The sequence below is a fragment of the Canis lupus genome, chromosome X, assembly GCF_048164855.1.
Source record: "Canis lupus baileyi chromosome X, mCanLup2.hap1, whole genome shotgun sequence".
NCBI lineage: Eukaryota > Metazoa > Chordata > Mammalia > Carnivora > Canidae > Canis > Canis lupus.
In genome coordinates, this window is record NC_132876.1 from 13,178,739 (window position 1) to 13,192,766 (window position 14,028).

A 14,028-nucleotide genomic window follows, 5' to 3' on the forward strand; every position below is an offset into this window, starting at 1 on the left:
CCCAATAATAAATGAATAATGTAAATAAATGTGGTACATCCATATAACAGACTGGTGGGGGTCATTAAAAACTGTAAAGTTCTGCAGCTACTCAGTTCTCCTCCCTACACACAATGATGCTATTTACTTCTTGTTTATTCTTCTGTAGTTTTTACAGAAGTAAGTAGCATCATTGCCTATAGGGAAGAGAACAGGGTGGCCACAGAACTTGGATGCCTGCCTTTGGTCCAGGGTGTGATTCTAGAGTCCTGGGATCAAGTCCCACATCTGGCTCCCTGCATGGAGCCTGCTTCTCTCTCTGCCTGTGTCTCTGCTTCTCTCTGTGTCTCTCATAAATAAATAAATAAATAAATAAATAAATAAATAAATAAATAAAATCATAACAAAATAAAATAAAATAGAATAAAATAAAATAAAATGTAAGCCTACTTAACTCATAAGAGGCCTGATATACTTTATCCTTATCTCCATTTTCAAGGAATAGGGTGTCCTTCCTCCCATTCAAGACCAAAGCCTCACCTGTGTCCTTAACACCATCCTTTCTCACCTTCAAAGGAAAAATATGTAGTCTACACTTGGCATCTAAGTTTTTAACATCTCATTCATTCTAAAATCCACTACAAGATAGCTTTTGTGCCGTACTACACTATTGAAACTGTTCTTCAGGGGCAGGCTGGGTGGCTCAGTGGTTTAGCGCCACCTTCAGCCCAGGGCCTGATCCTGAAGACCCGGGATCGAGTCCCACATCAGGCTCCCTGTGGGGAGCCTGCTTCTCCCTCTGCCTGTGTCTCTGCCTCTCTCTCTGTGTGTGTGTGTCTCTCATGAATGAATAAATAAAATCTTAAAAGAAAAAAAGAAACTGTTCTCCATAAAGAGACTGATATCTCTTAACTATGAATTCAGTAAGTATTTTCTACCCTTGATCTAATTGGATTTTCTGTTGACACTGACATTTTTGAGATTCTGTTTTGGTCCTTGCACCCTGAATGACTGGAGCCTCGCAGCTTGCCATATAGAGGACATGGACTATCCCCAGGGACCAAGATTTTGAGTTTCCCATCACTATAATGATTATTGTTGTTCATCATTCTCCAGTATCTAAACCAGAGACACAAGCCGTAAGTTGGCATCTAAGGGTGTGGTGGCCATATATTCTGGTTACCATGAGACAGCCCTTGTTGATACCAGTGTAATTATTAATAGTCCCCATATGCATTCAAGTCTGGATGATAAATTATATCGTCACCTTGCTACCTAAGGGACTACAACATCCAGAAAGTGAAAGAATAAAATATTGCCAACAGGTAACTCTCCAGTAAAACAGATCTGCTCTGAAGAAGAGAAAAATGATCATCATTACTTAAAATAAAATGTGCAGTTAAGACAATCCAATTAGAAATATTAAATATTTTAAAGACTTTCAGGACAAAAGAAACTATATTTAAATTTTAAAATTCAGTTATTTCAGATAAATTGAAGGAGAAACTGATATGCTTGTCAAGTAAAAAATCAGATGCCTGGAAGAGAGAGTAGATGCAATCTTTCGATAATAGAAGAAAAATACAAAACAATATAAAAGGGTCTTAGAAAACAAATGGACTCAGAATGCCTAACCCATGAATAAAAGGAATTTTAGGAGGAAGAAAAAGAACATGCAAGAGGAGCAGTAATTAACAGAAGAAAAAATTTCCCCTAAGAAAAATAAACTTTGCAAGATGAGAAGGGCTCACTGAATTCTTTTTTTTTAATAAATTTATTTTTTATTGGTGTTCAATTTACCAACATACAGAATAACACGCAGTGCTCATCCCGTCAAGTGCCCCCCCTAGTGCCCGTCACCCATTCACCCCCACCCCCAGCCCTCCTCCCCTTCCACCACCCCTAGTTCGTTTCCCAGAGTTAGGAGTATTTATGTTCTGTCTCCCTTTCTGATATTTCTGAGCAGGATTAATGTTTTATTGCATTAGAAATATAAGTCACATACAGTAACACTCCTAAATCCTAAATGTACAGCTTTATGAATTTTTACCTGTGTAACCAACATCCAGGGGAAGATATAAAATGTTACCATTGCGACGCCCAGGTGGCTCAGCGGTTGAGCATCTGCTTTGGCTCAGAGCGTGATCCTGGGGTCCCAGAATCGGGTCCACGTCGGGCTCCCTTCATGGAGCCTGCTTCTCCCTCTGCCTGTGTCTCTGCCTCTCTCTCTCTCTCTCTCTCTTTCTCTTCTCTCTCTCTCTGTTTCTCATGAGTGGATGAATAAAATATTTTTAAAAAATAGTAAAAAAAAATAAAATAAAATGTTACCATCACCAAGAGAATCCCTCATGATCCTTTCAGAGTCAAAATACACCTCTACTCAGAGCTTATCATGATGATTTCTAAACCCATACATTAGTGTTGTCAATACTTGAACTCTGTATCAATGGAATCATATACAGTGTTTTCTTTGGGCCTGGATTCTTTAACCATTTATGTTTCCGATGCATCCATATTCATGTATCAGTAGTTGGCTTTTTTTATTGCTCTGTGAAATTCCATTTAATGAGTATATCAATTTATTTCTCTACTCTCCTCTTAAAGAATATGTAGGTTGCTTCAGTTTTTGCTATTATAAATAAAGTTTCTATAAACATTCTTGACATATATTTTGACAGACATATACTAATTTCTCTTGAGTGTATAGGTAGGAATTAAAATGCTGGGTTATAGTGTTGATGCATGTTAAGCTCTGGTAGATACTGCCAAACAGTGACTGAATAAATTTAAACTCATGCCAGCAATAGATGAGAGTTCCAGGGACTCCAAACCTTGCCCAAAATTAGGATTTGCCATTTCTCATAATTTTAGCCAGAAAACAGAAGAAATGGGAACATCCTCACCTTATTTTATGAGGCCATCACTACTCTGATGCCAAAACCAAAGACTTTAAAAGAAAACTACATAGCAATATTCCTCGTGGATGTACAAAATTGAAGCAGATCAAATCCAGCAATACATAAAAATGTTAGTATATTATGGTCAAAAGGGGTTTGTTCCAGGAATGCAAGATAGACTTAATATTTGAAATTTACTCAGCATTAGGCACTATATTAAGAGAATGACAAAGAACTATATGATCAACCGAATAGATACTAAAAAAGCATTTGATAGCATTCAGATATCATTCGTGATAAAAAAAAAAACTCTCAAAACTAAGAATAGAAGAAACCTTCTTAAAAAAAGAAAAAAAAAGAAAAAACCTTCTTTAAACAGATAAAGGCCTTCTACAAAAAAAAAAAAAAAAGTAAACATTATACCGACAATGAAAAACTAAATGTTTTTCCCTCCAGATCAAGGAAGTGACAAAGATATCTGCTCTCTCCTCTTTAATTCAACACTGTATTGGAGGGTCTCGCCAGGGTATTAGGCAAGAAAATAAAATAAAAAGCACAGAAATTAGAAAGGAAGAAGTAAAACTCTGTTTGCACAGGACATTATTAGTCAAACTCACTGAACTAGGCAGTTAAAATAAATGAGTTTTACTATACATTACACTTCAACAAAGCTGATTTTGCAAAAGCAAATGCTCCACAGAGAAAATTCCTGGCTCAAGACCAGTGAGTTTCATGGTTTCACTGGTCAAATCTATCAAACATTTAAGGAAGAAATACTATTGCTAAGAAAAACATTTTTAAAAGACCTAAATAAACTGTGATATATACCAATTTCAAAAATTAGATGGTTTAGTACCATTAAGATGTCTATTTTTCCCAAATTTAGCTAATGCAATCACAATCAAAATCTCAACAGACCTTTCGGCAGAAGCTGACAAGCGGATTCTAAAATTTATATGAAAGTGCAAAGGATATAAAATAGGCAAAACAATCTTGAAAGTTGAAAAAATACATACAACTTGATTTTAGTATTTACTTTAAAACTACAATAATCAAGACACAGTGCTACTGGCATAGAATCTATAAATTAAAACACAGGACTGGGGTGCCTGGTGTCTCAGTTGGTAGAGCATATGACTCCTGATCACAGAGTTATATGAGTTTGAGCCCTACGTTGGGGGTAAAGTTTACTTAATAAAAAAAAATTAATATAAACATAGAATCAAATATAGAGCCCAGAAATAAAATCACACATATACAATTTTTTGCTATTTGTAAAGGCACCATGGCAACACAAAGAAGAGAGGTTGAACATGGAGTTACCATATGATCCAGCCATTCTGCACCTAAGTATACACCCAAAAGAATGGAAAATATATGTGTATACAGAAACTTGTACAAAAATATTCAGAGCAGCATTATTCACATTAGCTAAAAAGTGGAAACAACATAAATGTCCATTAACTGATGGATAAACAAAATGTGGTATGCCCATATAACACATTAGTCAGCCATAAAAAAGAATCAAGTACTGATACATGCTAAAACATGGGTGAACTTTGAAAACATTATGCTAAATAAAAGAAGCAGACATAAAAGGCCACATGTTCTATGATCATGTTTATATGAAATATCAAAATAGGCAAATCCATAGATACAGAAAATAGCAGTTGCCAAATGCTGAGGAGAAGGGAGAATGAAGAGTGACTGCTAATGTGTACAGGGTTCTTTCTGGAGAGATGAAAATGTTCTGGAATTAGATAGTGGTGATGCTTGAATAACTTTGTGAATCTACTGAATTGTCCACTTTGAAATGCTGAATTTATGGTGTGCGAATTATGTCTTAATTTAAAAAATTCACTTGAGACAGATCATAGCCCTAAATATAAAAGCTAAATCCATAATGCTTCTAGAAAAAAATTGGTGTGTATCTTTACAACTTTGAAGTAGATAGATTCCTTAACAATAATACAAAAGGCAGTAAAGCATCAAAGAAAAAAAAATAAATTGAAAGTCATGGAAAACTATAAACATCTATTCTTCTCAGGACATGGTTAAGAAAACCAACTCTCCCAGGATGGGTAAAAACATTCTCAGTGCAGGCACCTGGGTGTCTCAATCAGTTAAGCATCTGCCTTGGGCTCAGTTCTCAGTTCTCAGTTGTGATCCCAGGGTCCCTGCTCAGCAGGGAGTCTGCTTCTCCCTCTGCCCCTCCCCCCAGCTCGTGCAAGCGCGCTCTCTCTCTCTCTCTCTGCCTGAAATAAATAAAATCTTTAAAAATATATATACATTCTCAACACATACAACTGACAAAGCACTGACAAAAGAATCCTAACAAATCAATAATTAAAAGACAAAAAAATAATAATTAAAAAACAACTCAACTTTAAAAAATTAGCAAAAGATTTCCAACACTTCCCAGGGAAGACCAACAAACAGCCAATTTGTACATGAAAAAGAGTTCAACAGCAGCAGTCATCGGAGAAATGCAATTTAAAACAACAATGAGAGGGGCACCTGGGTGGCTCAGTCGTTAAGTGTCCAACTCTGGATTTCAGCTCAGGTCAAGATTTCAGGGTCAAAGGATTGAGCCCCTCATCAGCTCTGCACTTAGCATGGAGTCACCTGAGTTTCTCTCCCTCTACCCCTCCTCTGCCCCATGAGCATGCTCCCGTACTCTCAATCTTTCTCTAATAAATTAATTTTTAAAATACAATGAGATATCACTTCACACCCACTAGAATGTCTAAAATTAAAAAGACTGACAATATGAAATGTTGACCTGGATGTAGAGCAAATGGAATTTTCCTACATTGCTGGTGGGAGTGTAAAAACGGTATAAAACTTTTTTTTTTTTAAGTTTGGTAGTTTCTTATAAAATTAAACACATCTAGAGGAACTTCCACAACTAGGTAGTTACCAAAGAGAAATGTAAACATGTATCCATGTTTTTAAAACCTTGTAAAATGTTGCCTACAGCAGTTTTATTCATATTTGCAAAATGTCCATTAACAGGTAAATGGATAAACAACTTGTAATACATTAAATACACAGAAATACTACTCACAAAGTGAATAAATGACTTATAGAACAAGAACATGGATGAATCTCATATATATTAAGTTAAGCAAAAGAAATCAAGTGGAGGGCAGCCCGGGTGGCTCAGTGGTTTAACGCCGCCGCCTTCAGCTCAAGATGTGATCCTGGAGACCCAGGATCGAGTCTCATGTCAGGCTCCCTGTATAGAGCCTGCTTCTCCCCCTGCCTGTGTCTCTGCTTCTCGCTCTGTGTGTGTCTCTCATGAATAAATAAATAAAATCTTTTTTAAAAAAGAAAAGAAATCAAGTGGAAATGGGAGAAAATATTTCATTGACAATAGCGTTCATATAAAAAAAATAGCATTCATATAAACTTAGGAGTAAATACGAGAAGTACAGAAACTAGATAAAGAAAATTATAAAAATTTTATTAAAGGGCATAAAATTCAATCTGAAAATATAGAAAGATACACTATTTTCTTGGATAAGCAAATAATATAAAAATGTAAATTCTCTCAAAAATAATATATAAATATAATGTAATACCCATTAGAACCCTAATAAGTTTGTGTGTTTTTAACTTAATAATTAATATTAAAATCCACATGGGAATATATATGCCTGAGAATTTCCAGGAAAATTATGAAGAAGAAAGATGAGCTAGGATTTATTAAATATTAAACTCTATCTAAACAATATGATGTTGGCATAGAAATAGACAACTATATCAGTGTAATAAAGTACCCAGAAACAGATCCTAGAATTCATCAGAGTTTAAGACAAAAGCAATATTTCAATTCAATACAAAAAGGATACTTTACTTAATGTATGCACTGGCACATATATTTGGTACTCCACTTGGAAGAAAATGGTTGTGACCTCCATCACACCACGTGAAAATGAATTCTAGGTGGATCAAATATTTAGACATAAAAATAAAATAATAATTGGTACAAAAAGAAACTAAGAAATCATATGTATATCCTAGAAGTGCAGGGAAGCTTTTTAATCAAGACTAGAAGACAGAGTGCCTGGGTGGCTCAGTCGGTTAATCATCCAACTCTTGATTTCGGCTCACATCAGGATCTCAGGGTTATGAAATAGAGCCTGACATTGGGCTCTGCATTGGGTGTGGAGCCTGCTTAGGATTCTCTCTCTCCCTCTCCTTTGGTCTCTGCCCCCCCCAAAAAAAGACTAGAAGAACATTAAAAATAGAACTACCCCCCAAAAAAATAGAACTACCCTATGAGTGTTATTCTGTATGTTGGTAAATTGAACACCAATAAAAAATTATTTTATTAAAAAAAAAAGAACTACCCTATGATCTAGAAATTGCTCTTTTACCCAAATGATACAAAAATATAGCTTCAAAGGGGTAAATACACCCCAATGTTTGTAGCAGCATTTTCTACAATAGCCAAACTATGGAGAGAACCCAAGTGTCCATCAACTGATGAATGGATAAGGAAAAAATTATATATATATATATACACACACACACACATATATATACATATATATGAATATTATTCAGCCATCAAAAAGAATGAAATCTTGCCATTTATAGCAACATGGATGGAGCTACAGTATATTATGCTAAGTGAAATAAGTCAGTCAGAGAAAGATAAATATTCATATGTTTAAGAAAGAAATTAAGAACTTAAAGAAATTTAAGAAGAATTTAAGAAAGAAAACAGATGAACGTATGAGATGGGGGAGAGGAGAGAAGGAAACAAACCATAAGAGACTCTTAACGATAGGCAGCCTGGGTGGCTCAGCGGTTTGGTGCCTGCCTTCATCCCAGGGAGTGACCCTGGAGACCCCGGATCGAGTTCCTGCATGAAGCCTGCTTCTCCCTCCTTCTGTGCCTCTGCCTCTCTGTGTCTCCTCTCTGTGTATTCTCATGAATAAATAATAAAATATTTTAAAAAAAGACTCTTAACGATAGAGAACAAACAGAGGGTTGATGGAGGGAGGTGGGTGGGGGATGGACTAGATGGGGGATGGACATTAAGGAGGGCACTTATTGTGATCAGCACTGGGTGTTGTATGTAAGTGATGAATCACTGAATTCTACTCCAGAAAGCAATATTGCACTCTATGTTAATTAACTAAAATTAAAAAAAAAAAAAAAAACGACTGGAAGAACAGACACTTGAAAAAAGTCCTATTGACTATTTAAAAAAATTAATCATTTTTAATGGGTACAGCATTTCATTTTGGGATGATGGAAAAGTTCTATAAAGGGATAGTGAAGGCAGCCCCGGTGGCGAAGCGGTTTAGCGCCGCCTACAGCCTGGGGTGTGATCCTGGAGATCCAGGATTGAGTCCCATGTCAGGTTCCCTGCATGGAGCCTGCTTCTCCCTCTGCCTGTGTCCCAGCCATTCTCTCTCTCTCTCTCTCTCTCTCTCTCTCTCTCTCAATAAATAAATAAATAAATAAATAAATAAATAAATAAAATCTAAAAAAAATTTTTTTAAAAAGGGATAGTGATGATGGCTGCCCAATAATGTGAATGTACTTAATGCCACTGAATTGTGTGCTTAAAAATGGTAAATTCTCAAAAAAAAAGGTAAATTCTGTGTGTGATACATATATATAGATATATAGATATATAGATACATGTATCTCCACAATGGAAAAAAAGATTTTACATGGCAAAATATATCCTAAACAAATTTAACACACAACTGATATACTAGTTAAATATATATATGCCTACATACACATATATTTTTAAACACTTATGAGAGTAAAAGACTTAATATCTATATTTTTTAAATTATCAAAGAACTTCAAAATATGTTAATAAGATATATAAATGGCTAGTAAGCACGTGAAAAGGTCCTCAATGTCATTAGTCATCACAGAAATGCAAACTAAAACTATAATCACATACCACTTCACACCCACTAGAAAGGCTAAAATTAAAATAACTGACAATACAAGTATTGGCCAGGATGTAGATATTCTTTTTAAAAAAAATAAAAAGAGAGACAGGCATAAAAGGAGAGAAAGCATATAGGAAAGCAAGCAATTCTCAGCAGAAGAAATCCAAATGGTTGGTAAACATTTGAGAAGATGCTCACCAGCAGTCAAAGAAATGCAAATTAAAGTAACAGTGAGTAGTCCCATCCATTGCTACTGGAAATGAAAATTACTATTCATTTTTTGAAATGCATATCCGAGACACTCCTAGGAATTTATCTCACAGAAGTAAAAGCACCAGTATATGAAAAGTATGTATAAAACATTATCCCCATTTGTAGATCAAGAAATGACCAAAAATCAAACAAGCAAGCAAGTAAGCTCTATGTGTGTATATAATTTGGAATGGATGGGCTCAGGATCACTACTCTTTTCACTCTTTCTGGGAGGTTTCACCTGTTTTCAAGGTTACAACTAACATGTTGACAGTTTCCCAGTCTTTATGTTGAGACCAGACTGCTCTCCTGAGCTTCAAACTGCTTACTGCACAGTTCCCCCAAAGTGTCCCAAAAGTAGGGCCAGGTAAATAACTTGTGGAGCCCAGTGGAAAATGAAAATGCAAGCCCCTTGTTCAAAAAGCAGGGGAAAGTGCCATCAAAGGTACTAAGATATATAACTTTTTCCTTTAAAAGTATTTCATTATTATGGAAAGAACCCAAGGTCCATCAACTGATATCTTTAGGTGGTGGCCCCTTCCTGCATTTTCAAAGACAGCAGCATAGCATCTTCAAATCTCTCTCACTCTCCCTGTCCTCTCTTCTTTCCTCACCACATCTTGGATACTCTCTCCTCCCTCATTTTTATAAGGACCCTTGTGATGACACTCAGTCCACCTGGATAATCCAGGACAATCTTCCCATTTCAAGGCCCTGAATATAATCACAATCACAAAGTTTTTTTGCCCTATGGAGCAACATATTCACAAGGTTCTGGGGATTAAGGACATGGATGTCTTTGGTGTAGGTATTGAAGTAGAGGATATTATTTTGTCTACCACAATGATTGACAACATAAATTTACAAACAGCAAAAAAATAATTTTGGTGTCATAATGTTATATAACACAACAAATACTAATATTTAATTAATTTGATACCTTGATAAAGCACATTTTTCTGGCTGAGTTTTCTAGAAATTTGTTTATTAGGTCATCAAAATTTATACTCTGGCAAATTCATTTTCAATCAATATAACTGAAAGTACCATCAGTCTTTCTTGGCAAATGCAAGATGGCAAATAATTTGATAATTTCAAATTTAGAGAAGGATCTTCCTGCTGATGCAACCATTACTGGAGCTGATAAGAGTATTTTATGGCCTGTGGCAACACTGAGATTAATAAATTTTAGCGCATCTAGAATTGATGATTCTCATAGAACAATTTTTCTAAAAAGATTTAACTCATCTTACATTCCAGTTTCATACCTGAATTTAATTTTAAATGTGCATTTATACAAGTATTTTCATTTTTCCTCTGATGTTTTCTGTAACTCGTGGGGATGTTGTACAACAAAGTGAAAGTGGCTTCTCCTGTTTATGTGCTCTATTGCTGTATATTCGGTTACAAGGAAAATGAATTTAAAAATCATCTTCCTGGGATGCCTGGGTGGTTCAGCGGTTGAGCATCTGTCTGCCTTTGGCTCAGGGCATGATCCCAGAATCCGGGATCGAGTCCCATGTAGGTTCCTTGTAGGGAGCCTGCTTCTGCCTCTGTGTCTCTGCCTCTCTCTCTCTCTCTCTCTCTCTCTCTCTCTCTGTCTCTCATGAACAAATAAATAAAATCTTTTAAAAAAATAAAATAAAAATAATCTTCCTTATTAATAATTGGTTCATTTGAAGCTTCATATAAAAACAGCGTTATTTTCTGTTGAATAAGATGATCTTTAAGTTTAATTTATATTTCTAAACCTGAGTATTTGCTTTGCAATGCTGCATCATTTTTCAAAACCTGAGATTCTAAACTCTTTCAAGATTTCTCATAGCTCTTTTATATATGTGTTATTACAATTTCATGTGTATACTTTTATTTTGTAAAAATTTACTGACCAAATTTAATGGTTAAGTACAATCAGTTCTTGTCCCAGCACTCAGGTTGGAGAGTTAATATTTGTGTCAATCCCACAGGACTGAGCTCCAAGGACAGCCAGGCAAGCCCATCTCCCACTGTGAGCCCCATTACTTCCGCACTGTGGAATCCCTACTGTCTCCTGCAGCTATGGCTCCTACCACACACCATCAACAGCACCAATCTGGACCCAGTTCCTAGCCTGACCACCTTGGGGCCTCATATCCCCCAGACTGCACAGAAGGCCTATTTGTGCCCACATTACCGTCTACTTGGGCACACGAGTGTACATGGTATCACCCAGCATATCTCCACTGTTCATGCACATGATTCATAGTTTCATCAAACTTCAGTTACAAAACACAGATCAAAAATAACATTATTATGAATTTTAAGAAGACAATAGCAAAGCGTCAAAACAAGTATGGGGCCCTCCTGGGAGTGGGGGCTCTATGTGACTGCATAATTTGCATACCCAAGAAGATGTCCCTGGTGCCAGTTAGGTCTCTTGGTATCTAACCAATTGGTGCACATATATCAGGTACCTGTCATAGAGCTGATGCTCACTTACGGTATCTTTTTCCAGCTTCTTCTGAATGTGCCTTACACATAGAGAAACATGGGAGTAGAAACAAGTGACTGTTCCTACTACCAAAATAATTGCTCAGATGGCAGTATGCCTTTGTGTTTTCATATCCATTATCTCACTGAACACCACAATCCACTGAGGAAGTGAGAGAAAGGATTATTGGCTCTAATTAATTAATCCTCACAGCAATCCACAGTGGTCTGGAAGTATTTTTAATACCGTCTGACAGATGAAGTCAGAGGTTAAATGACTTCCTATCTACCTCACCAGGCTGTTGGGAAGACTGCAGTAAAAGTGGTTTTATCAACAATGAGGCAAAGAGCGCATGTAAGTTATTACCATTATTCTTCCTTGGGAACATCACATGGTAAGGATGCGTAATTCAATTCAACTTTACCTCTAACTAATCAAGATCTCACCTTTTAAGTGTTAAATCTTTTCAGCTCAGATTACCTGGCCAAATAACATAAGATCAATTACGCCCTAATCCAACCTTGTCTCCATGATCTGAGTCCATTCAAAAAGTGCAATTTGCTAATTCCAGAAAAATAAAATTATGCAACCAGTTAAAAATATATCAAGTAAATTAGAAAATAAGTCTGACAGATATGAAAGAGAAAAAAGTACTCTCATATGTTTGCAAAGTGACAGATTACTATAAAACCATAAAAATACTGGGTTAAAAAGGTAAATCATAAAATGATGAAATTCTTAGAACTCAAGGGCAACTAAAACATCACATGTCAAAAACCTGTGAGAAAAAAAAAAACCTGTGAGACAGAGAGAATTTTAAGGCTTTCAATATATTTATCAGGAAACCTTTGATTTTGCTATGACTTATCTAATTGTAACTATACATAATTTAACATATAATACTGTCTTAATCAGTTTTGCACAATTTCTGAAAATTAACCACCTTTTGTGAGCTTCTATGAGTAAACTCACAGAGATTTTTGAGAAGAATCTGCCATACTTAGCCCACTGATGGAGAGGATCTTCAACTGGGAGGGAGGATAGACATGTATGGTGGATGTAAATTAAATGCTGGGCAGCAGGGATCCCTGGGTGGCGCAGCGGTTTGGCGCCTGCCTTTGGCCCAGGGCGCGATCCTGGAGACCCGGGATTGAATCCCACGTCGGGCTCCTGGTGCATGGAGCCTGCTTCTCCCTCTGCCTGTGTCTCTGCCTCTCTCTCTCTCTCTCTCTCTGTGTGACTATCATAAATAAATAAAAATTTTAAAAAATGCTGGGCAGCAGTTAGAAGAACAGACTGGATGTACACAAGGGAAGCTATGCTGCACAACCCCAGACATTCACTTTGTACTCTATGTGGATGGCATCTGAGTAAACCATAACAACATGATTACATCTAAAAAACTGTCCTGAGGGGCGTCTGGGTGGCTCAGTCAGTTGAGTAACCAACTCTTGGTTACAGCTCAGGTCATGATCTCAGGATCCTGAGATTGAGCTCCACATTGGGCTCCACACTCAGTGGGGAGCCTGCTTGGGATTTTCTTTCTCCCTCTCCCTCTCCCTCTCCCTCTGCCCCTCCCTCTGCTACTTTGCTCTCTCTTTCAAATAAATCTTTAAAAAAAAAAACATGAATTCTCCCAGCTATGATGGAATAGAATTAGATTGGTCCTCTTGCTGTAAACATTTAGAAAATTGTGCAAAATAAATAAAACAAAGTGTTTAGTCACTGGTCAGTAGGCAGGCAAGATTGTGATCCCTGCAAAGAGAGAAGGGATACAAAATAAGCCCTATGATTACCCTTGATTTCTTAGGGAGGCACCATGTAGACCACAGTGGGGAATGGGGTAAGGAGAACACAAGCAGAGCATGGAGGACTTGCTGACTTCAAGAGACACAGATCAGAATTCTGAGAGGTTGAAGCAGTTGGAAGAGGGAATAACACAAAAAAACAGCTTCAGAATTCTACACTGGAAAGAAAAAAAAGAATTCTACACTGAGAGAAAGTGTAAGAATGACCAGTAACTAAAAGCTGAAGAATTTTCAGAGTTCATACAGATTGGAGAATCTTTTTTTTTTTTTTTTTGGAGAATCATTTTAATTTCTGAAAATCCAAAGCAAAGGGTCTTTTAGGGAACAAGAATCTATAAAGGTAACCCATTAATAGTAAAGGTAAATTAGCCCTAGAATAAATGCTATTTTAAATATCTCTAAAAAAACTTATAAACAAGCCTTGACTAGAGGGGAGAAGGACAGAAGGATGGACAAAATGGGTTAAGGAGGGCAACCCGGGTGGCTCAGGGGTTTAGCGCCACCTTCGGTCCAGGGTGTGATCCTGGAGACCAGGGATCGAGTCCCACGCCGGGCTCCCTACATGGAGCCTGCTTCTCCCTCTGCCTGTGTCTCTGCCTCTGTCTGTGTCTCTCATGAATAAATAAATAAAATCTTTTTTAAAAATGGGTTAAGGAGAGATACAAGCTTCCAGTTATGGAATAAATAAGTCA